Source organism: Lissotriton helveticus, chromosome 5_1 (assembly GCF_964261635.1).
Source record: "Lissotriton helveticus chromosome 5_1, aLisHel1.1, whole genome shotgun sequence".
NCBI classification, from domain to species: Eukaryota; Metazoa; Chordata; class Amphibia; order Caudata; family Salamandridae; genus Lissotriton; species Lissotriton helveticus.
Window position 1 is genome coordinate 535,275,893 of NC_136065.1, and position 17,372 is coordinate 535,293,264.

Genomic DNA, 17,372 nt, shown 5'->3' on the forward strand with positions numbered 1-17,372 from the left:
CAGCAGGACACATTCCTTAATCTCCCTGCATGTACCATGGAGGCCCTCTTATGTAGCAGCTCACTGTTGTGTCTACTGTCCTGGCTGTGTCCCTGGGGGTCCTCCGCTGTCATTCGATGCAAGCTGCCTCTGCCACCGTCATGCTCAAGCGGCACCCGGCAATCCAACGTACTGGTCTCAGCCCGCTTCCACTCTTTGATGGCAGGTCCCTTTGATGTTCGTGCATGGATGGCAGGTCCCTTTGCATCAGCCCTCACGAGGGACTGCCATCTTCTGCTGTCTCAGGGAGAGGACCACTTCCTCGGTGCTGATGCTGGGCCACTCCCCGCCGTGGCAGGCCTCAATGTCTTCTGGCCCTTCGGTGGGAGATTGGGTCCACTTCCAGACTCCAAGCGCTGGCCGTCACTTATGAGACAACCCGAGTTTTCCGGTGGGGCTTATTAAGTCCGGATGGTGTTAGAAAGCGGAAGGCCTTGGCGGACCTCCTATAGTGCATGGCCATCTTGGCTGGCTCCAAGTCAAGCCCACAAGAAATATAATTTAATTAATAACAAAACATAAGTGGTGTTCAAAATTACTCCATAATGAGAAACCATGCCTTAGGCTAACCAATACCAAGTGCAATGCAGTACGTGTAACAAAAGAATTCCAATTAAAATTAAAAGTGTCCAAATGTAACCCAACAGTAAACTTACGGTGTGAACATAATGTAATCTATGCCTGCTAGGATATGAAAGCCATTGTCTCCTATTAGGCAGAACGACCACTCAATGGGATTCCGACAGAGCCACCAGAGTTTGTGCAGACAAGCTAATTCATTGAGAAACGCTTCGTGAGAACCACCAGTGAAATCAATCAAGTTAAGGAAACAGAGACACATGACCGAAATCTGATTCAGAGAGAATGCATGAAAGAAAAAACGTAACACACTCAATGAAAATGTGCCATGCACCCCAAGCATTACTTGAAAAAAAGAAAAGTGCAACCTTCCAACCATCTTTGTGATATATATATACACGTTTTTGTTCCATGCAAATAAAACTCTGTAAAGTACTAAAAACATTAGAACAACACAATCACACCTTATACATGCTAAATGAAATTAGAAACACATGTTAAGCACTGAATTGTTTAAATACTGTTATCTGCAAAGTAACATAAGACACTACAATGATGAATATGTGTAAATTTGTTGTTTGAACAATGTTAGAAATGGGGGTCTCTAATTGGCAATGGTTTTCATCTTTGTCCAAGTAGGGGCCCTTCTTCCTATTCAGGGAAAGGGGGATACACATCTGAAATAACCCCTGCTCACTCCCTTGGTAGCTTGGCTCGAGCAGACAGTCTTATCTTAGAGGCAATGTGTAAAGCATATGTGCACACATACAGTAATGCAGTGAAAACACTACAAATGGACACCACACCAGTTTAGATAAATAGGTAATCTTTATCTAAACCAAACAAGACCAAGACGACAACAATCCACAATACTGTAATCAAAATGCAACTTTTAGAAGGTAAAAGCAGTTCTGTCCATAGCAAACTATAGCTGCAACATTTTCTACACAAAGTACCTCTGATGCGTCAGAATCATACACAATAACAGCTGCAGGAAAGGTGATGTGTCGGTTCCTTACTCCAGGAGAGGTTGTGCATTGGTAAATTACTGCCACGCAGGAGAGGTGATGTGCCGGTTCCTTACTGAAGAGCAGGTGATGCGTTGGTTTCTTAATGTGAGGGGAGGTGATGCGTCAATTTCTTACTGCAGACCCAGCGTTGATGTAAACTTTGCGCCACGGTGTGATGTGTGGGGATTCAGGGATGCGTTGGTTCCCCTTGCGCTGTGGCAGCATTGCTTTGTTTATTCTCTCCAGCCATTGTCCCATGATATGTTGGATCTGAGAGCCACACAGCAGGGTCTATGTCAGAATCAGTGTGATCTCGGACTTCAGAGATCGGTGCACGGGATTCGGTGTGCACCTATTTCTCGAACCGCAGGCAGGCACTGCATCATTTTCTTCAGAAGTGAGGCAGTGATGTGTCAGAAACGGGTGCAGATGTGTTGGTCTCCGTTAGGCGCTTCTCTGTTCTAGCCCCCAGCAGCAGGAACAACCTCCAGAGGCCCAACTCTGGAATAGGTACCTCTTGGCAGGTCAGAACACCCAGCAAGGAAGTACAGGGGAGCTGGTGGTGGTCTTTGTGTCCCTGAGACTTCAGAACAGGAGGCCAGCTCTACTTCAAACGCTTAGAGATCTTCTTCAAGCAGGATACACAGCACACAGCAAAGTTTTTGCCCTCTCCTTGGCAGAAACGGCCAATGCAGGCCAACCCCAGATAGCACATAGCAAAGGGGCAGTACTTCTCCATCAGCTTTCCCAGCTGTTCACTTTGACAAAGGTTCCTCTTGAGTCCAAAAGTATTCTACGGTTCTGGGGTCTAGGCCTCAATATTTATACAGAATTTTTCTTTGTTCTCTGGAGGTAGAGAGGCTCTGTGCACTGTCAAAACCAGTTCTGTCCTCTCTGGTCCAGCTTTCCGGCAGGAGGTGGAGACAGAATTGTGTAAGGCAGACCAGGCTCATTCAAGGGCAAGGAAATCTCTTCCCCCTACTCTAAATGCAGCCCAGGTCTCTTCAACCCAGCCCTACCTCATCCGGTAAACACAGGACACACCTCAAAACCCCCCGTGGCTGTCTACAGTGAATGCACATCCCCAGCCCCTGTCACTCTAAATCCAGACAGTCAATCCACAAACCAGCAGAGGCACACAGTATGGCTAAACAAGAAAATACCCTGTTAAACTTAGCATCTTTGATGTGGTTTCCCCTGACTTTTTTCCTCTACCTCCGGTATTTTTGATGCAGGTTGAATTTAGTTTTAGCTAGCTTAGATGCTTTGGGCACTGTGCCACTACTGATCAGTGTCAAAGTGCAAGTGCTCCCTGTGTAAATTGTGTTTACAATTGGTTTCCCCTGATTGGCATATTTGATTTACTGGTAAGTCCCTAATAAATGTGCCCTGAGTGTGCCAAGGCCTGTAAATCAAATGCTACTATTAGGCCTGTAGCACTGGTTGTGCCACCTACATGAGTATCCCTGAAAAGGAATCTAAAAATCGGCCACTGCAGTGTCTGTGCAGTTTGTAAAATTCAATTTCAACTTGGGAAGTGCACCCACTTAGCAGGCCCTAACCTTCTCTTTTCTTTTATGTAAGGCACCCATATAGTAGGCCCAAGGTAATCCCCGTGCAGGGTGTAGTGTATTTGAAATGTGGGACATGTACTAGTGTGTGTGACATATCCTGATAGTGAAATACTTCCAATGATATTTTTCACTATTTAAAGGCTATCTTGCCCCATAGGAAGGAATGGGAAATGCTTTGTAACATCCTACAAGTATAAGTTACCATTGGGATAAGATAGCGAAATAACGTTTAAGCTCTCTGAACTTAGAATTTCATAACACGTCTTCTAGTAAAGATGCTTTTAAATTGTGTGTTTGAGAATGTCTCTTTTAGAAAGTAGGAATTTTCTTGTTTAACCATTCTGTGTGTCTCTGCCTGTTTGTGTATTAACAGTCTGGTTTCGGTGTGACATGAGCTGGGCATTTGCATTCATTGTAGACAGCCACTGGGGAGGTTGAGGTATTCCTGGCCCTTCCTGGATGACTCAGAGTTGAGCTGAGTGGAGCTTGGCTGCATTTAGAGTAGTGGGAGGAGATTTCCTTGTACCTGAATAGGGCCTGTCTCACATGCACAATGTTGGCTCTACCCCTGTGGTCATAAGGCAACAGTGAGGGCAGGAATGGTAAGGACTGGGCTGGGAGCAGCACTTTCACAATTGAATGACGAGGGCTTGGACCAACCCGTGGCTTTCATTAGTAGAAGGCTACTTCCCAGGGAACAGAGGTGGAGTGCAATTGAAATAGAAGCTTTTGCTGTGATCTGGGCACTGAAGAAGCCTAAGACCCTACTTGTTTGGGACTCACTTCCGGGTTGAGACGGACCACAGGCCCCTCATATGGTTGGTGCAGATGAGGGGTGAGAATCCAAAACTGTTGAAGTTGTACATCTTCCTACAGGGAATAGACTTTACTGTGGAACAACACCCTGGTACAGAAAACGCCAATGCTGATGTTCTATCCAGATTTTTTTGCCTTAGTGATGAGAACTCCCAAGAGGGTCGCTAGTTCTCCCCATCTTTCAGCTGGAGGGGACACATGTTAGATTTGCATTTTTGGTGTTGTTTCCCCTAACTTTTTGCCTTTACCTCCTGCATTTTGATGCTGTGCTGGATTTCATTTTTGCTGGCTTAGATGCTTTGGACACTTTGCCACTGCAATATAAGATACAGGGGGGAGGTAGTGGCACTGTAGAGCCTGCTGGACTAATGAATGACATATCCTGTGGGGGTTTCTGGAAGCAGTTGGGACCCCAAGCTCTCAGTTTAGGTCATCCAAAATGTGCAGGTCCTGGGGATTTTTAGGAACTACATAACACCATAGTTTTCTATGGGCCAAGTTGCTTGAAACCTTTTTAAAGTCATATTCTTTTTGCATGTATGTTGGATTTTTGTCATTTTGGCCTTGTTCAATTTAGATGAAGATACTTTATTTTTGTAAACTTGTGTGGTGTCCATTTGCGGTATTATCACTATATTACTGTGTGTTTTGAATACAAATACTTTAAACATTGCCTTTGGGATAAGTCTGTCTGCTCTTGCCAAGCTACCCAGGGGGAGTGCAGGGGTTATCTAAGGTGTGTATCCCCCTTTCCCTGATTAGAAGCAAAGATCCCTATTTGGACAAAGGTACCTACCTCTGCAAACTAGAGACCCCTATTTCTAACACTGGTGGTCAGCGGTGAGGATTTGAACTTGTATTTGTACTTGACCCACAGTGATTGGTGCACCTCACTAGTTTAGTGCAGACCACTAGGCAACCACATACTGTGTTTTATTTTTGGTTCAATGTTTGATCTGACCCTTGATTTATGTCTCTAAATGGTAAATCAGCGAGTGAGGCTGCAGAATTGGAGTTTGACATTGAAATGCTAAGGAGTTACCAAGTAGAGCAACTCAAGCAATTCTTAAAGAGCTTTGGATGTCCCATAAGAAGCAACTCTAAGAAAGAGGAGCTATAAAGGCCTTAGGGGCCTGGTGGGAGGCCAGACAAGCTGAGGAGACAGGGGCTGCAGTTATGGAAGGGGGAGCACCAGAAAATGGTTTCAGATCCCAGGATTTGCCTGTTGGAAGAACAGCCTCTAAGGCTGGCAGCAATCATTCTTCCACAAAGTAGGTACCAAGGCAGAGGAGAGCAAGAATGCTTGTGCTTTAGAGGAAAATAAATGTATCTTGGCTGATGAATTGAACATGAGAGAACTGGACATTAAAGCCAAACAGGTGGAGTCCAGTACAAATGGTGGCAGCTCACAGTCAGTGAAAGGGGGTAAGGTTTACATTCCCAAGGGTCCAGTACAAAATTTCCAGAAGGAGGATGACGTGTATGTATGGTTTGCGTCTTATGAGGCAGCACTGCGAATGAATGAGGTCCCTGAGAAGAATTTGGGGGTGGGCCTGTGGAGAAACTTTGAGGCCAATGGGAGGAACACCCTGACACTTTTGGAGGAGGCGGGTGATCTGGCCAATCCCAGTAAGAAAGAGGCTTTATGTCTCAGGTATGGGCTCACGCCTGAGCAGTACAGGGAAAAGTTTAGGTCCTTCAAGAACATTTACTCCAATACTTAGGTTGAGTGTGTGAACATGTTTTGCAGAGCACTGTATGGTTGGATAAAGGGCAGCAAGTTAACTCATTACCAGGGGTTGTACAACTTGATTGGTTGGGAGCACTTGAGTATTCTTTGTGTTCTAGAGCTGCACCAGCATCTGATGAATAATAAGCTGACTGACCCCAGGAAGCTCGCTCAGGAGGTGGACCGCTGGATAAGTACCAGGGTCCACAAGGGGTATTTGAGACTCCCAGCCAAAGGTGGGCAGGTCACCTAGCAGAAGAGTGGGGGGAAAGGGTAATGAAAAGGAGTTCTTTAAAGGGCCGCAAAATAGTTCCCAGGGAAAAGATTCACAGCCCCCCAGTTCTAAGAAGCCGTGGCCCTCTAAGGGTATGCCAGACAACCGGGGTCCCAGCAAGTGTTCTGGATGTGGTCAGGAAGGCCACCTGGCGAATGACCCCAAGTGCTCCAAGGCACCACCAGCACCCACTGGTGACCCTCCATGGGGTTAGTTAGTTTAGTGCTGGGGGGAATTGGTTCCTAGTGAGGGTAGGGAGCCAGCTGTGAAGCCCCCTATCTCTTTAGGAGATAGAGAGATGGTCCAGGAAACCTACCTGCCGGATAACACTGAAAAGTGCCTGCAATGGGTGACCATCAATGGGATGAGGGTGAAGGCTCTGAGAGACCCAGGAGCCAGGATGACATCTGCCAGATATCAGTTGGTGTCTGAAGAGCAAGTCATCCCCAATGTACTTCACCCTGTAGTTGCTGCAGACAACTCTGAGTGCCTGTGTAAGGTGACACAGGTTCCTTTTGAGTGGGAGGGTCTCAGGTTCCTTGAAGGTTGTTGTAAGTCTGTCCATGCCTGTTGGCTGTCTGCTTGGCAATAACCTTGAGAGCTCACCTTGGAAGGAGGTAGCAAGCCAGGCTCATTTAAAGATGTTGGGACTGGGGGAGCTAGAGGGCGCACTGCGAGATGGCTGCCTGCTAGGACAGCTCCATTGGTCAGGTGCAGTAATTGACCTTGATGGAGCGCTAGCAGGGCGGGTTTTTGCCATTTCATGACTGACCCAAGCGTAGGAAACTGTGGTGCCTGGTTGGAGTGTGTTGGGAGGCGGAATCGAGGTGGGGAAGGCGATGTAATCGACTCTTGCCGTTCCAGCGTGGCTGTCCCCAACATGGCGGCCGCCAGCTATCGGCTCCCTGTGGCAGCATCAAGTGCACTGCTTGTGAGCCATCGCCGACAGCGCCATCTCACTGGCATTACTATGACAGCGGGATAGCGTCGGAGATTCCCATCGGCTCCCGACCGGAGAGTAAAGGCTGAAAACTCCTGCATATGTATTGTTGCGGGGAGTGCTGCGTGGGGACTACCCTCCTGGTGCCGGAAAAAGCGGCGGAACACTGCGGTAAGTAGCGCTTGTGACCTAGAACGCCATTTCGGAGAGACATTAACTTCGCTGCCCGGGAAGTGGACGACTATGCAGGTGAAAAGCTTTGACGGCAGGCCAATTGGCAGCACATAGCGTATCCTGCCCAACGGCATAAAATGGCGGCTTAGGCTGCCGGGCTCAACGATGGCGATATAGGGGAAAATTGCATAGTGGCCTCCTATGATTAAAATGTAGAGGTAATCACTTCTACTGAGAAGGGCAGCACTCTTGAACTACTTCCAGCATCAGATATAGCGTCTCGCGTGCCTGCAATGTCCTGGTTTTTCTATAACGGGCAGCCATTCGGGGCCGGCGAGCTTATACACTACAGCGCTCCGCTCACATCATTCCTGCGCACTGCATTGGGACGACTGCAGGAGCGGCAGCCAGACTCTCGTGCGGGTTCTTTATTGAGCTGTGATTGCTGGCATGCTGGCTGGTGGATGTTGCCTGTACTAATCCAAGTGCATAATTGTTTGCTTTTGGGGCAACTGGACATGGATGAAACCTTCCAGCGCAAGTCATAGTTGTGGGAGTTGTGCTGCAACTGGGTGCCATTTATTACATATCCATACTGCTGCTTGGCTCCCCAGAATCCCTGCACTTCTTGCCTGTCTTGGAGAATCTTCTTACACTCCCTCCTCAGTATCTATCACGTGTGCCATTGAGCGTCCATTCTCATAGCATTGTAAATTGAGGGGTGAAACTGGTACAACTCGCTGGCAGCTCATCTTGATCAACATATTGCTCTACATTCACTAGTGAAACCATGGGTAAGCCTGACAAACAGCAGCCCAACTCTCGTTTGAATCCAAAAAGCAACAAAAAGGTGCAGCGTCTCATTCAGACACTGAGTTAGATGCGGACACGCCAACTGGGGGCACAATGGAGGCTGTGCTCACATCTATCCAAGCCAGCTTTCAAGATAATAATGGAAAGTTGGACAACATTACACAGAGAGTGGATAACATGGCAGCAAAACTAGATAAGCAGGGAGAGAGACTGGATAACGCGAAGACCTGAATCGCAGCAGTTAAAGATGAAGCGCACGCCACCACCAGCAAATGCGCTAGTATGGAGAAGGTCTTAGAGGTTCTCAGGAATAAGGCTGAGGACCTTGAAGCGCGATCGCGCCGGAATAATATCCGAATATCAGGCGTTCCAGAGTCCACCAATACTGGACGACTTGAGACGTATGTGGAGGAGATGCTTCGGTCCGTTTTTGGCACAGAACTCTTCTCAGCAGTCCTTATCGTGGAACGTGCCCATCGATCACTTGCACCGCGTCCGCCCCCAGGAGCAGCACCGCGTCGTATTGTTGCTCGAATATTGAGCTATAGGGACAGAGACACTGCGTTAAGACTGGCCAGGGAGAAACAGCCAGTCACATACCAAGGTAATAAGTTGAAGTTTTATCCCAATTTTACTATAGCGGTTCAGCAGGCTCGTCGGGAATTCACACAAGCCAAATCGAAACAGCGGGACCTTAATGTTCAGTATGCGATGCTTTACCCCGCAAGGCTGAAGGTAATGTGGGATGGACGCACAACAATTTTACAGACGCCCAAAGCTGCTCAGGACTTCATCAAGAAGATAATTTCGAAACGCAAAGACAGTAGGCGGGGTGAACCATCTCAAGATTCCGACTAAGAGGTCGCAGTGCGACATGGATTGGATTGACAGTACTATCCAAGCAGGATTTCTTTATATTTGTTGATAACGTCCTACACACATGAACTGTGCACATCGAGACTTGGTGCTGTGCTACGCGGCCCTCTCAGTGGCTCTGAAGGGGGGTGACTGTATGGTGCACTAGCGGTTCAAACGAGGAACTCCCTGTTTTTCATCATGGGTCTCTTTACTTTGATGCATCATCTGGAGCTGGTGAGGACGCCAAGATTTCAGGTGAACTGCATGATGGAACTGTGCCAGCTTGTCTGGAGGTATAGGACTGAGTTTATTGATGAAAGTTAGTTTACCTTGTAGCAGAGAGCCAGTGGCGTTCCCCCTCTGGTATGTATAGGAGTATGACTATGCAGGGACTTTTGGTGCTTGACATTTCCGAACTATTGCCAGTGTTTCATACTGACTGTTGACTCAGATTGTGTAGCTCAGCAGGGCCTGGCGCATTATATGGGATGTCCCTGCCACCAATATGGCACCAAACGTACATAGGCGGATGACTGTTGTTGCACTATGTTTGTTGCTTTCATCTGTTTGATTGGTAGCCAAACCGTTTTCTTTAAAGTTTGCATATTACTGCACTGTTTTTTATATTGTCTACCTGACCACATCCACCAAGGTGGATGGTGTTGTGTGCCTCTGGCGGGCCTTCAAGCGGGGGTTCCCCAGACTGTTCATGGTTGATTTGGGATTTTATGAGGGGTTTTGTCTTTGGCATGTTTGGGATGCTAAAGTGGGTGGGGGTGGGAGGGTGAGGGTAGGTATTTGTTTTACAGACGAGAGTGTTTGAGATGCACCGCCGTACTCCATACCACATGTGCTAAACCGTGCTTGTTGGGTACTACTCACAACACACTCTTTTTGCATGTGTGGATGCAATTATTGCATATTGTGTGATGCCAAGATATGTTGTTTATGAAATGTCATGGTTCCAGATAGATTAAGACTTGCATCGCTCAATTTTGTTACCTGGAATATTCGGGGCCTTAACAACCCAAAAAAATACGACAAATGTTTGCATATTTTGATCGTTTGCATGTTGATATTGCATTGCTCCAGGGAACACACATTGCCCCTCATTCTGGTCATAAACTGGGTCGTAAATGGGCTGAATCGATTCATAGTTCAACATATTCCTCATATTCAAGGGGGGTCACTATCTTGATTAAAAAGGGTACGCAGGGGCGATATATCATTCTTGTGGGCAACCTTTGTTCACAGCGATTGACACTTATAAACACGTATGGTCCGAATGTGGATGCCCCCGATTTTTATCATGAGGTATGACAAATACTAAACAAAATAGCAGATAAAACATTGTTATGGGGGGGGGGGGGGGCTAATTTAGTATTAAATGACAGTCTAGACCGCTCGCCCTCTACGAAGGAACCCCACCGGAAGGCTATGGCCAAAATGATCGACCTTCTGTCGGAACTGAAATTGCATGACATTTGGCGGGTTAAATATCCAAATCGCAGGGAGGCGACACATGTGTCTGCGGCACATACCAGTTGGTCCCAACTTGACTACTGTTTCAGCACTCTCGATGCTCTACTTTGGACTAACGCCATCACCCATCTCCCACGAACAATGTCCGATCATAACCCTGTCCTGCTGACCATCACAATACCGTATTACATACCGTCCCCTTATAGTTGGAGCTTTAATGCAAGGGCCCTATTTGACTCGGTGTACACTGACACTCTTGCTACAGCCTTCTCAGAATTTTTCCTTTTTAATGAATCAACCACTGATGATCCATGCCTGCTTTGGGAGGCTTTTAAGGCCACACTGCATGCTGTCTGTATAAGCACCACTGCAGGTATCTGAAAAGATATTCGTAGGCAAATACTTAAATGTGAAAATAGGCTGAAATCCTTGGAGCGAGACTATGAGCAAACACAGAACCCGCAGAGATTGGGCGACATTGGGATGGCTGTATCTGAATAGAACATATTAGCAGTTATAGAACGAAACGAGGTAGAGCCAGGGCCTTTGGTGAAGGAGGCAGACCTGGCAGTATGTTAGCCTCTAAAATTTGTGAAGGTCGTGCCCCGCACACTGTCTCACGAATTCGCGACGCAGCTGGGAAGGTGCAGACAACTGCACATAGAATTTTACAGGAGTTTAGATACACCTATGGCGCCTTATATGAATCACGTACTACTGCCACGCCGAATGAGATTTTGCAGTATCTGGAGGATGTGGCCATCGTTTGGCTCTCCCACACGCAGCGGGAGTATCTCTCCCTACCTGTCACGGTAGAAGAAGTCACAGAAATTATCAAATCTCTTCCCAATGGGAAAGCCCCATGCCCGGATGGGTTTACGGGAGATTTTTATAAGGCCTTTGTAGATCTGTTGGCACCACACCTGGTTGCCATGTATGGCGACTCCTTTGACAAAGCAATTCTTACTCCATCTTTACGTGAAGCTGTCCTGATTGCCCTCCTAAAACCTGCGAAGGACCCTGAAAGTTGAGATTCTTATAGGCCATTATCACTCATAAACGTAGACTCTAAAATACTGGGCAAGTTGCTGACAGTGCGATTGCACCCCTCATGACTAATTTGGTACCGCCGGACCAATCAGGGTTTATCCCGAAGAGGTCCACAGCACATAATACTCGTACTTTATTTGCCCTCTCTCATTACTTGGTACCTACTACAAAGGCGGCGGCAGTCATGTTGGACGCCGCCAAAGCTTTCGATTCAATAGAGTGGCCCTATCTCATGACTGTACTTAAGAGTATGGGGTTTCCCCCTGTCTTTATACAATGGGTTTAGCTCCTACATACCGCGCCGGTGGCCTGTATTCGTATTAGCAATTATATATTGGACAGTACAACCATAAAACGGGGAACTCTGCAGGGATGTCCCTTATCACCATTGCTATTTGCATTGGCGCTCGAGTCTTTAGCTTGTAAGATACGACAGGGTCATCATTATTTGGCTTTGCAATTCCCAAAGAGACCTTTACATATCTCCATGTATGCGGATGATATGTTACTGTATGTACGCGACCCGGGAACTCATTTAGCCCCTCTGTTAAGAGAATATATCAAATTTGGTAGACATTCAGGCCTCCAAATTAATTGGGACAACTCTATCATTATCCCCCTGACAGACTCTAGCTCTCCGCACGCTATGGAATTTCCCTTGGAGTGGCAAACGGATCCGGACCGATATTTAGGAGTCTGGTACCATCGGGATTCGGAACTTGTCATTCGTACCAATTATGGTCGCGCAATCAGTACTATGATGGATAGGGTTAATTGTTGGATCCAATTGCCTCTCTCCCTCGCTGACAGATTGGCTATAGTAAAAATGGTAGTGCTCCCTAAATTTTTGTATCTATTTAACAACATCCCCATAACACCCCCCCTCGACAGTGTTCCGGCAATTATCGTCCCTAGTGACCAAACTTATTTGGGCTGGCAAACAAGCCAGAATTGAATTACGTCCGCTAACTCTACCATACCCACAAGGAGGTTTCAAGGTTCTGGATTTTTTTCCTAATTATCTTTGCGCACAGGCACAGTAAGTGCACTACTGGTATCATCCCGCACCTTACCTCACGCATGTAGCCATCAAAGAGGGAGACGCATTACCTATTCCACTGAATGCCATTACACGCTAATGATATTAACACAGTGGACACTACTAACACTGCATGACGGGCCCTAGGTGGATTAACAAATAAACTTCCATTGTATGCCCCGGCCCTTCCATTATATCACCACCCAAACTTGTCTGTCACACAAGAAGAGGTTGGCACGGGGCTATTGAAACAAGTTGGGATAGCCACCATGGGCGATCTTTATGCCAATGGCATGTTTCAGGGCATAGAGGACTTGGATTATATTAGCAACCAGACGCTCCTTTTCCGGTTCACCTACCACAGACTTCAACAAGCTGTCAAACAACACTACCCTACCTATCCGGAGGAACCGATGCAGCTCCGTGCCCTCCAATTGATAATAGCTTCCACTAGTAATACACACTTAATATCATGATTATACACCATTATTCAGAAGGAAATTGCTGACACAACACACAGGGCATGGACGAGGTGGAATGAGGCACTTGAAACTCCCCTCACGGAAGAGGAGTGGAAAATAACCTGCTCTTTAACGGGAATGCTAACACCTAACGGCAATCTCAGAATACTGCATTATAAGTACTTGCATCAAACATATTATACACCGGCCAGGCTTCATAAATATGGACTACGACCAGATGCAAGGTGTAAAAGGTGTAGACTTGCACCAGTGGATTTTCTGCACCTTACTTGGAATTGCGGGAGGCTTAAGGACTATTGGGTCAACGTCACACAAATCCTGAGTGATATGGTGGGGGTGTTAATACCTTGTTCTAGTCGCACATGTCTTTTGGGGTTGTTGAGGAGTGTCCGGGCGTTAAAACGCAAGTACTGCATGGTTGCTTTGCTGCTTGCAAAACTTAGAGTCTCATTGTGTTGGGATAGTAAGAATATACCCACGACATTGCCTACTGTCATGAAACGCTCATCACTTATGAGGAAGAACTGCCAGCTGGATCACGACCGCTTGATTACTGGTCGTATTTGATGGACTATTTGCGAACTAACCTTCTGGATTCTGGATAAATTGCACTGTATGCTATTTAATGTTTTTATTTGCCTGTGGGTAGTGGGTGGTATCTTGTCAGTACTGTACCTGTGAAGTATTGTTGTATATGGGGCGGGGAGCGGTAGCATGATGGTCTGTATTATTGTTTATTTCGGACACATGTTTGTCTTAAAATGCCAATAAAAAGATATTAAAAAAAAAAGATGTTGGGACTGCCTGAGTGGGCCTGTGTGACCACTCGGTCAATGGCAGCCAGTAGGGGTCATCAAGAGGACCTGGATCCTGAAAGAGTGGTTCAGGTGCCTGCCAGAAAGAGGAAGGGCAGGGGGCATGTGAAACCAGCCCCAAAGTTCCCACAGACCAGGAAAGGGCAGAACCTGAGAGGGATCTCCCGGAACCTACAGGGGAATAAGTGGCTGAACTGGGCCTGAGCTGACCCATTCACTGCAGGAAGGAGGTCCCTACAGGGAGGAGTTATGCAAGGTGCAGATGGAACGCCCTACTCTTGTTGGTTTGCTGCAGCCGGCTGCAGACCAGGTAGCAGGTGGTCTGTCCGGATCACATTTGATTTATTGGGAGAATGGTCTCCTTTACATTGAGCCTAAGGTTGCTGAGCCTGGGACAGCCTGTGTGCTGGTGGTACCTGTGGGCTATAGGACCTACCTGCTAGGTCTGGCACCCGACGTGCCTTTAGCAGGATATTTGGGAAGCAACAAGACCTATCCCAGGAGTGTCACCCACTTTTATTGGCCCCAAATGCAGAAGCATGTTGGCGTACATTGTAGGTCTCGGAAGACTTGCCAGACAAGTGGCAACCCTGGAGGGAAGTGTAAGATCCCTCTCTAACACTTTCCTGTGGTTAGCACCCCTTTCAAATGGGTAGGTATTTACATTGTGGGGCCACTGGAACCCAAAACAGCCTTAGGCAATACGTTTATCTTGGTGGACCAAGACATCCGGTACCTGGAAGCTGTCCCTCTCAGAACAATCATGGCCCCTGTGGTGAGCTGTGCATTTATGGGGATCTTTTCCTATTAGGTGTTTCCCAGGGAGGTGGTCTCTGACCGTGGTACAAACTTCATTTTCAGGTATATGAAGTTACTGTGGGAGGAGTGCGGTGTTATGTAGAAATGTGCCACTTCTTACTATAGCCAAGGGAATGGGTTGATTGAGAGGTTCAACTGAACCCTGAAAGGCATGATAAATAGTCTTGCAGAACCCATGAGACTTAAGTGGGACTTTTCCTACCATGCCTGTTGTTTTCCTACAGGGAGGTACCACAGAAATTCTTAGGGTCAGTCCCAATGAATTGCTGTATGGGCACCCAGAGGACCTCTGAGTCTGGTGAAGAAGGGCTGGGGGAAAACTCCTGGTAAGACCCCCCAAGATTCGTTCAGCTACATGTAGCATACAGAAATGAGACTCTGCGCTTCAGGAAAATTGCTCAGGCAAACCGGGAAGCCAACCAGGAGGAGATGAAACAATGGTACAACCAGATACCACTCTGGTTTACTTTCAGCCTGGCAAAAAAGTGTGGCTAATGGCACTAGTGGAACCTTGTGTTTTCCAAGACAAGTGGCTGGTCTATTTGAGGTGGTGGAGTGCAAGAGTGATGTGACCTACGTGGTCAACTTGCAAACTCCCAGGAACCCTTTGAGGGTAAAACACATGAACCGCCTCAAACCTCACTTTGAGAGGTCTGAAGAGACAATGCTCCTGCCTACAGATGATGGTATGGAAGAGGAGAGTGAGCCTCTTCCTGACCTCCTGTCAGCCAAGGAACATGAAGGCTCAGTGGATTGAGTGAACCTCTCTCCCACCCTGACCCCAGAGCAGCAGAGGGAAGGTCACCAGTTACTGGGACAGTTCACATCCCTGCTCTCCTTGACTACAGGAATCACCAATTGGTGTTTCCATGATTTGGACACTGGGGACAGTTTACCTGTGAAACATTAAATGTACAGAGTAACTGACAAAGTCAGGTACAACATTAAGGAAGAGGTTTCCAAAATGTTGGCGTTAGGGGTAATAGAGCCTTCCACAGCCCCTGGGCTAGCCCAGTGGTCTTGGGTCTAAAATCTGCGGCAACCTGGTGCCACACATGAACTCCGGTTCTGTGTGGCCTACCGTGGGCTCAATGCCGTCACCAGGACTGACGCGCACCCCATCCCCAGAGCTGGTGAGCTCAGTGGTCGGCTGGGAGCTGCCTGGTACCTTAGTACAGTTGATCTAACATCTGGGTAATGGCAGATTGCCTTGACTGATGGGGCAAGAGAGAGGTCGGTATTTTCAATGCCAGAGGAGCACTACTAGTTTCCAGTCACACCTTTTAGGTTAAAGAACGCACCTGCCACCTTTCAGAGACTGATCAACCAGGTACTGTCCGGGTTGGAGGAATTTAGTGCTGCCTACCTGGATGGCAGTGCTGTTTTCAGCTCCAGCTGGGAGGAACACTTGCAACACCTCAGTGACATGGCGAAGGCTTTGCAGAAGGTAGGCCTCACTATCAAGGCCAGTAAGTGTCATATAGGGCAGGGATCTGTGGTGTACTTAGGGCACCAGGTAGGAAGTGGGCAGATGGCGCCCCTACACACTAAGATCAACACCATTCTTGCTTGGGAGCCCCCTAAGATTGAGACAGAGGTGAGAGTCTTTTTAGGACTTACCGGGCACTACAGGTGGTTTGTCAAGGGATATAGCACCCCCTTGACAGAGCTGACTTTCAAGGGAGCAGGCCAAAGAAGTGATCTGGACCGATGCCTGTCGAACCACTTTTGATGCCCTGAAATCTCCCATGTGCACGGTGACTGTGCTCAAGGCACCTAACTTCTCCCAAGAATTTGTTGTGCTGACAGATGCTTCAAGTATTTCTAAAGACAATGGTCCCTAAACAATAATCAGAACCAAGTTAATAAATATAGACTCAGTCAGGCAAAAAGAGTTTTTTGTGTAGAGCACATTTCAAACATCATTATATATTAGACTTGACAATTTGAAAAATATATATGGTGTACAAAATGTCAATGTTATTTAGATCCCTTAAGTGAATGCTGGGATCATGTTCAGGATGCTCCCTTATCAGGGCGCTTACCCACGGTACATTTATGCCATTATATAGGCTATTGTATACAGTCATGCTAATTTAATAATAATAATAAAATAATAATAATTACATTTGTAAAGCGCCTGGTTACACTGAGGCCAGTTTGTCCCCGCGCTATGGTAGCAGTAAAAACAGCAACAATCAGGTAAAACAGATCAAATTAGGAGGCAGGAAACAAGTGAGTTTTTAGACCCCTCCGGAAGGTGGATTCGGAACACTCCAGGCGGAGTGCCTGAGGGAGCGAGTTCCACATCAAGGCTGCCAAATAGCAAAACGAACGGCCGCCCATTCTGGCTCTCTTGATTTTTGAAACATGCACCTTCCCTTTCCCGCTTGACCTTAATAGTCTAGTCGGAAGATAGAGAGTTAGGAAATCATGCAGGTAACTGGGCCCCTTTCTCTGTGGGATCCGGGGACTCATGCACAAGGCCTTGAACTTTACTCACTCCCTAATTGGGAGCCAGTGTAGAGAGGCCAGTGCACCAGTGGCAGAGGCCCTCTTTGGAAGCATAAGAACTAGCCTTGCTGCTGCATTTTGGTTGCAAAAGTCTTGAAGATGATCCCGGCATTCACTTAAGGGATCGAAAAGCCGTTGACACTTTGTACACCATATACATTTTTGAAATTGTCAAGTCTAATATGTAATGGTGTCCCAATTATATTCTGTTTGTTCCATTTGAAATGTGCTCTACACAAACAAACTATTTTTGCCTGAACCCTTTACTTTATGTTGTGCATTCTTTCTTGCTAAGTTGGATGCAAGCTTGTGTCCCACTTATATTGATTTCCCTGTATTACTTGAATAATCTACTTTGATTACAT